This window comes from Ctenocephalides felis, unplaced genomic scaffold (assembly GCF_003426905.1).
Source record: "Ctenocephalides felis isolate EL2017-DRISC unplaced genomic scaffold, ASM342690v1 CF-g0.4_SCAFFOLD_03571, whole genome shotgun sequence".
Lineage (NCBI taxonomy): Eukaryota > Metazoa > Arthropoda > Insecta > Siphonaptera > Pulicidae > Ctenocephalides > Ctenocephalides felis.
The window spans coordinates 11,971,160-11,979,935 of NW_020539725.1; positions in this window are offsets into that span (position 1 = coordinate 11,971,160).

Consider the following 8,776-nt stretch of genomic DNA (forward strand, 5'->3'; position numbering starts at 1 on the left):
CTATCCGTATCTATCCGTATATTCGTAGGTAGAACTACATACACCCATTTAACATATATATGAGTTTGTGGTATGCATGTATATAGGTTTGGGTTTGGATACAAATTTTGAACCAACTTCACTGATTGTAAAATCTTTATTAGAACGATATAGGCAATAGAGAAAAAAAATGTATAATGTAATGATCATAATACTAAATCCTCCTGAAGGATGGATATACGAATTTCACCTCTGTCAAAGGCAATATCAATATTTTGAGAAGTTCACAAAAAATATCTTAAGAATTTGTTTTCCGGCATTCTTGGTATGTCAGGTTAAAAACGTATTCATCAGAATACAATATTGTACATATTTGTATGCTTAGGAACGAGGAGGTTTTCGACTAAATAACAGAGCCAGAATTTCCGGTGAAGATATGATCAAATTCAAGCAAAAGAGTAAAAACTCATTTTTAACTTCCCGTAAGGTATGTTAAAGTAATCGCAAAAAAAAACGAAAATGAAAATTTTTGTATAACTTTACATTTCAAAGGTTTCTGAACATTTTGGCATACCTCAGAAAAAAATGGATATATGTGTGTGTGTGTATGTTTGGGTACAATTTTTCGTCCACGATTTCGGGCGACACGGGATTTAAATTATTCAAAAGACATTCAATTCCTGGAAGATGGGTTGATTAATTTTTGGCGAAGGTGGGTCCAGCCGTTTCGAAGATACGAGTCAAAAAGTGTCAAAAACGGTAATTCAGTTTTTCAAGAAGCATTTTGTCTATATTAACAAAATTAAAATTAATTTTTGGAATGGTAGGTCTAATGGTTTCGGATATAAAGAAAAAAGTAAAAAAATGCAATTTTGCGGTCAAAATGATCATTGGATATATGTTCATCAAGTTATCAGATATAATTTACTGAATGTCCTTTACTGGACAGTTGTAAATAAAAGAGTTAATAAAAAAAAAGTTATCAGATATTTTAAAAAATTTAAAATGAGTATTAATTTGATACAATTTTTTGGGTCCCGTACCAAGATTTTTAATTTTTATTGTTCACTTGTATAGTTCAAACAAATATCAATATTTTCAGAATTATTTTTTTTGTACTTTAAATCTAAATTATAAATTTACAATTTGTTTTACAAATGCATATATTTCATATACGTAATTCTAATCGTAAGCGATATACCCTCAGATAGATGCCTCATTCGGCATGTTAACCTAAACATTTCCAAGTGTTTTATGCGTTATGATCGTCGCTATATAATGAGCGATAAAATATATATTATTTATAATTATCTCTTCGAAAATGTTTAAAACAATTGTTATTAATCGTTAATCAATATTTATTAATTACTGATTTTTTTTCTCAAATATTTATATCTGGTACGGAAAGTTCCAGCAATTTGCCTTAAGGCACGATGCCATGCACCACTAGCTAATTCCTGAATGAATTTCCTGAAGGAAACAACTATAATCACAGAGACCAACATTCTCTGATAAAATAGTTATTTTATGGTAATGCAATGTTACGGATCTAAACTCGTATGAGTTGCTAGTAAAGAACTATCAAAAAGTTACTGTTTTTCCGACGGGTAAACTAACGGGGTGAGAGTATATCACTCTTAACCAGACCCCGTAGAAAATCGATCGAATTTCCCGCTTTCCTCCCACTTTTACTTTCCCGTTTCCATTGCCGCTAGCATTAAAAGCGGACACACACGTGGCGCGAGAATCAAATTTAACTGCCGGCCATTGGTGAGTTAAATACGATTATTTTTCTTTCTAGAAATGTCGATAGAGTTATATTTATATACACCAAATTTAATAATCAACCAGGTAACTCTGATTGACGAATATACTCGTCATAGAGACGTCTGATGATTTTGTGTATTTACGAGTATATTCACCATGAACAGAAATGTGATCACTTGCTATATAAATTGAATTTTTTAGAGAAAAAAAAGAACAAATATCCTTAAATGCCATGTTGTTTAGAATACTTTGAAGTTATGACTGTATCAAATAAGTGGTTGTCAGTGGCATATTACCTTAAGGGGGTATTCTGGTCTAGAGATATGAATTTAACTCGATGTTGGAAAGGTTATAAAGAAAAAGACAAACAATATTTTCACTAGTTATTAAATATAAAAAAATTAAATATCAAAAATAAAAAGGAAAAACTTCAAATTATATAGTTTTTAGTTGGTGATGAATTAATGGCGGTGCCACCATCATTGGCATCATATTATACATATGATTTTAGCCTTCGATATCATATGCACTATGGATAAGTTAACATAATTTTTCACAAAATTTGGCTGTCCGAAAAAATATATTTTGTTAAAACTTTTTTCAATATTCTTGATTTTTTTAAAATAGTAAATATCGTAGTTCATACTGAAAAAAAATCTATGAAAATGATTTCAAATATTGAAGTAAATCAGTCTGGTAAAATTTGAGAAATCGTGGGTATCGTATCGATAAAAACAATTTAGAGAAAACTTTCACGACGGAAGAAAACAGAGGAGGATTATCTTAGTCAAAGACTAAATTTTCAAAAATAATTTAAATTTATACAAATTTATACATATTCAGTACAAGTAGTTAATCTTTGAAAATAGCAAAAGAAAATAATCGATCTTTTAAAAATTATACAGAATACCACTTTAAAACTAGTTGCAAGGAATCTCGAAATTTAGAAATGATTTACTTAATCAATTAAATAAAAATGTTGTTAATGAAATAACATGTTCTACTGTTTATTTTTTTTAGAATATTTTTATCTTTTCATCAAAAACTATTCTTTTATTTCCAGGTTTACATGCAGAATATTTCATTGGATTTAATCCGTTTTTAGTTTAATACGTATGTAGTATATGCTTATGTTGATAAATGAAAAATAATGATAATTTAAATGATTATTTTTAAGCTGGCTTGATAACTTTTTTTACAAAATTAATATTACTTACAGTAGTTCTAGTTTTAGTGTAAGTAGTTTTTATGAAATAAACTCATAATTCCCTATCATCGAACTTTGATTGACAACTATACTCGTCATGAGCTCGATTTGGACAACAACTGTGCGAAAATGGTTAACTTACTTATTTTTCATTATTAAGTTTGTTTTTAACGTTTTTTTACATTTCAATACATAATTTTATTTTTTTTTTTAATAGTAAAATGAAAAAATTACAAACTGAATGGAAACTCCAATTCTAACTTCGAAAGTGTTAATACTATTACTAATTTTCTTCGATAATATTCGGTAAAGCTAATACTATAGTTACTTATTGAATTTATTTGCTCTGAACTAATTTGGAAATTTAAATACAAAATTCAATTTTATATACTTGCAGTAGTAGTATTTATATACTTGGATAAGCATTCTTGTTGAAAACAATTGAATTTGATCCATAACATGAATTTAATACATAATTATTATAAAGACGACTTAGTATTAATAGCATGAACTTTTTTTCCAAAATTTAAAGTAAAATATAAAAAAAATATTTATATATTGACATCACTAAAACTAGAACTGTGTAAAAAAAGTTATCAAGCCAGCTTAAAAAATAATCATTTAAATTAAATTTTTATATTTACACATTACACATTTCCTAAATTTTTATATTTACACATTTAATCATATATTTGTTTTAAAACAAGTCACTGTTTCTACATATAAAAAATGAAAAATATAAAAAGAAAAAAAAATTTGCAGCATTATAGCTTAATATTTATAAAGTAGAACATAATCTTCCATCCTATGATAAAGGCTAATGACAAATGTATTTTTCATTTCAATATCATTGGCTATATTAACTGTTGTAATAAAGATTAATATTGAGAATGAATAATAATTTTGCAAATTCCTTTGAGACAATATTTTTATATTTCAATTTTGTGATAAGATACTGTCTCAATCATTGTTTGATTGTCTCAAAACAAATTCTATATTTTCCAAATATAACGTGCATTTAAATTCATCATCAGAAACTAAATAGATAATTTCAGACACATGTATTTGTATCAATATATATATATGATTTTATTATATGATTGAATTTCTCCAGATGAATCTGTACTAATATCCCGAATTCAGCAACAGAAACTACTAGAAGAGTGATGGTGTCTACTAACTATCCTAAGTTCAACAAGGAGGTCAAACTTTAATGATAATTCAAAGTTTTAATCTTATTTAGCACAGAAGTTCTGTAAAGTTCTGAGATCTTAAGAGTTTTAAAGAATGAGCCATGCGCCGCCAAAATTATATATTTTTATAGCCACTGTCTGTAGAATTACTAATGTATTTTATAGTGGAAAGTAGTGGAATAAACATGCTTATGAATATAAAAGTAGTCATAACTTGATTCTAATGCTAGATTTTGGTTAGGCCCTTATTAATATAATAATTTTTACCATTTTTTTTTTTACTTTATTATTATCGTATAATTTGATTTTTGGAATTTCTCTGTTCGATTTTTAGCATATTTTTGAAATATTAGCAGCAAACTCGTCGAAAATAAGAAACAACTAATGTTTTAAAAAATTGTTCTGTTGCTTGCGGTACAAAACTTGTATCGTTATAATTACAACAAAAAAAATATTACGGAGCTGAATCTTATTAAGATTCCACCATAAATATTTAAATGCTATCAAATTTGAAAAAAATATTTTTTTATCATTTTTAGCCTTTTAGGATAGTTGAAATGCATCAAACTCTTTGATTTGAGATATCAATTTTTTTTTTAAAAATAAACCCTTTGCAAATATACCTTGCACTTATACCTTTTTTATAATTTACGATAACATGTTGGAATAATAATATGGTATTTAACAAGTATGGTATTTTGTAAAGGTACTGCATTAAAGTAAAGGGCAGAAGAAGTGTAACCAGTCATCAAGTTAAATTGAGCGACCTGGATATCAGGAGATAAACCACCACCATTGTCAATTTTTTTTTTTGTTTAGAGCAGTGTTATTTAGTTAATGACACCTGAATACATTTTTAATTTTCCGTAGAGTAGGTTATAAAATCGCAAAAAATCGAAAATGAAATTTTTTGCATATTTTAACGTTTTGAAGGTTTCTGAACAACTTTGCATACCTTAAAAAAATGGACGTATATGTGTGTGTGTGTATGTATGTTTGGATACAATTTTTCATCTACGATTTCCGGCGCACGAATCATCCGATTTAAATGATTTCAAAAACATTCGATTCCTATTGATGAGAAGACGTGCTGATCAGTTTTTAGGTGGATACAGGTTCAGTCGTTTCGAAGATACAGGGCAAAAAGGGCTAAAAACGGTAATTCAATTTTGGAGAGAACGGAGTACCCAATTTAAATCATTCAAAAAAACATGTTACTTGTATTGACACAATGAAGAATTAATGAAATTTTTGGTAAGGCAGGTCTAGCCGTTTCGGAGATACAGAGAAAAAAGTAAAAAAAAAAAGATATTTAGCGGTCAAAAATGATCATTAGACATATGCACATCAAATTATCAGATATTTGATAAAAAATTTAAAAAAAATGGTATTAATTCTGTTACAATTTTCTTGAGTTCCGTACCAAAATTTTTATTTTCAAAGTTTACTTATAAGTATCGTATCAAGTTAATTTCAAAATTTTCAGAAATATTCTTTTTCAAAATTTTCAAAAATATACAATATTTTATACTTCAAATATATATTTTAAAATTTACAATTCAATTTGACAATGTATATACGAGTATTCCAAATGCGTTAATCTAATCATAAAAAATGTATCCACAGATGAATTTATTCGGCACCTCTTGTTAATGTAAACTTTCTCAAGTGTTTTGAGCGATAAAATTGTCACTGTATATTTTATGAACGATAAAATATATAGTGATAATAATTATTTATTTGAAAATGTTTAAAACATTTGTTATTAATTATTGATCAATATTTATTGATTACTGATGTTTTCCCTCGAATATTTAGTTCTGGTACGGAATGTTCCTGCAATTTGCCTTAAGGCATGATGCCATGCACTATTAGTTTTATGATAGATTTAACCATTCTCAATACAACCTCTGGATTAGCGTACATGTGCTTGTGGTAAAAAGGACGACCTAAAACTTCATACCGGCAACATGTACAAAGTCGTTTCTAATTTAGTTACAAATTGAGGTGTATGAACTGAAATATTAATTACAATACATAAGTGTATTTCAAATTTCGCGCGAAAGTGTCTGGTGCCCTAATATTTCGGATATAAGTTGGACTTGTTTCGGACATAGCGGACGTTAGTCGAATAAAATAAATAATTTAAGACATTCATATAATGGAAATTGATTATAACGAAAAGAAGCAATTCTATAAATACAAAAGAATAAGAACTGCAAAAAATGTAATATTTTAATATTGGAAGATTTTTTTGCCATCTAAGGCAAAAATATAAGCCGTTCGATCGCTTGTAAATTTTACAATCCAACATTTATTGGTAATTTGTTTTAATCATTGTTTTATTGATATTTATTTATTGGTAGATTAGTTGACAATTTATAGCAAAAGAGTTACCCTGATATTTCAATAGACTTATGTCTCAATTTCATCCTACAATTTGAGATTTGTATGCATATTCCTAGAAACTTTGATCTTTTAAAAATTTGATGAAGGTGCTGTGGAATTGATGATCACTCAATTATTTTAACCTGGTAGTAGATTAAAAAATGTACTCCTAGACTAGTAATTCCCACCGTGGGGCACACGCTCCACAGAAAAATCCATTTTTAAATTCAGAGAGGGGAGGCAAATTAAAAAATTACACGACTTTAACCCACTTGCTTTGGGTGATTTGGATGTAATTTGTAAATACTGTTAAAAATTCGTTAAATATATTATGATCATTGTTTAGTTTAAGTGAGCACAGGATGCATGCTTAGGTAAATACACATCCCTTTTTAGGTCTAATGCAAACTTTCTCAATATTACGGATTATAGAAAAATTCCAAATTCTGTATGTATTAGTCTGTATATTTATAAATTGTCATCCCTTCCAGACAGCGGTATAATAATTTTTATATTATATTTTTAAATTTTGAATTTTTAGAATTCAGTAAGTTGCGAGACTAAGAACATCTTAAGAAATTCAGCTCGCAGCATATTGTCGCACAGTGCACACAATCGTTTAAAAGTGCAGTAATTAATTTTCTATGAAGTGATAACGGCAAAGGCAGCAGTAAGGTGTAATCGACGCCTTAACGGATATTTTCGATATTTTAGATATTTAATACCGAGATAAAAATTCTTATAGAAAAAATAATATTTATAAATTAAATCTTATATACATTCGCATTTCTTATACGCTAAACACCTACATCATAGGTTCCTATTCGTGTATTTTTATAGCCTTACGTATGCCTATACGTTGCATTCTATACTACACGCCTTACATCTATACCAGACGCTATATTTCATCATATACTCTCAATCCCTACATTATATAACCTATCCATATCTACTACGTATCCTATTACCTACAATTTTTCTTACACGTTATTTGTACCCTTACCGGGAATCGAACCCGGGTCCGCCGCGTGACACGCTACGACTTTAACCATTACACCACCGTAACGCTACAATCAACCGTCTTATTCCGCGTGTCGTCGCGCCACCGTATTAATTATCTAATTAATTAGAAAATGACCCGCGGTAACAACAGTGCGTTCCATATTATATTATTGGTGGGGATACCCGATAGGGTAGTGGTTAAGGTACGCGACTGCCACGCGGAGGTCCCGGGTTCAATTCTCGGTATAGACAATAGATAGGTAGAGGTAATAAAAAAAAATACATAGGGCGTAAGGTAATATAGGTGAATATAATATATAATATAGGTGAATATATAAATTAGACAGTAGTATTTATAAGAAGTAAAAGGTATGTAGGTATATAATAAGTTAATGACGGTATAGGTATCTCACGGTATGATAGATAATAGATATCTATCTATGATATACAATAATATAGTATAGTATGATAGGTAATAGGTTATCTATCATATTAGGTTAAGTCTTATAAAGTATTGTAATATATCTGAGTACTTTTATATCATAATAAATACCTGTAGGTATTAATGAATACAAATAATACCAGAATAAATATAATTAATGCATTGAAGAATATAAATTATGTACTCAATGATTCCCTCATACCTGTATAATTTAATGTATAGACTAGCTGTATATAATAGAGTTAATTATATAAGAAGTCAATATATTAGATTTGTGAGTTCTTATCGAAATATATCACATTTTTTGAACCGGATTTTAAATTTTAGCGTTCCAGCGAAAAAAATATTAGCACAACACCACTGCATGTAACCAATAAAATAAGAGTAAATGCAAAAATAAAATAAGTTGAAAAAATGCAGTTTTGCAAGAAATAGAATAAATTATTATTAATTCCAATTCTAATGATTAATTTTTCTGATAAAGTTTCATACGTAAATTGTATGTATCATATTAGTAGTATTACTACTAATAATATATTTCAAGCAAAAGTGAGTATGAGTATGATTATGACAAATTAACAGAAATACATATAAAATCATGATTTATGATAGTAGGAATTCAGAAAAAAATATTATGTTTACCATATATTTAGATTACAATTATTAATTTTGTGGTTTTAATTATTAATTCATTAAATAAACTATACATTATTATAAACTGCATCGCATAGATTTTATAGTGTGGCTAGTAGTTTGTACAATCTTTTTAAAATTAAACATAAAATGGTGGATGTTTTT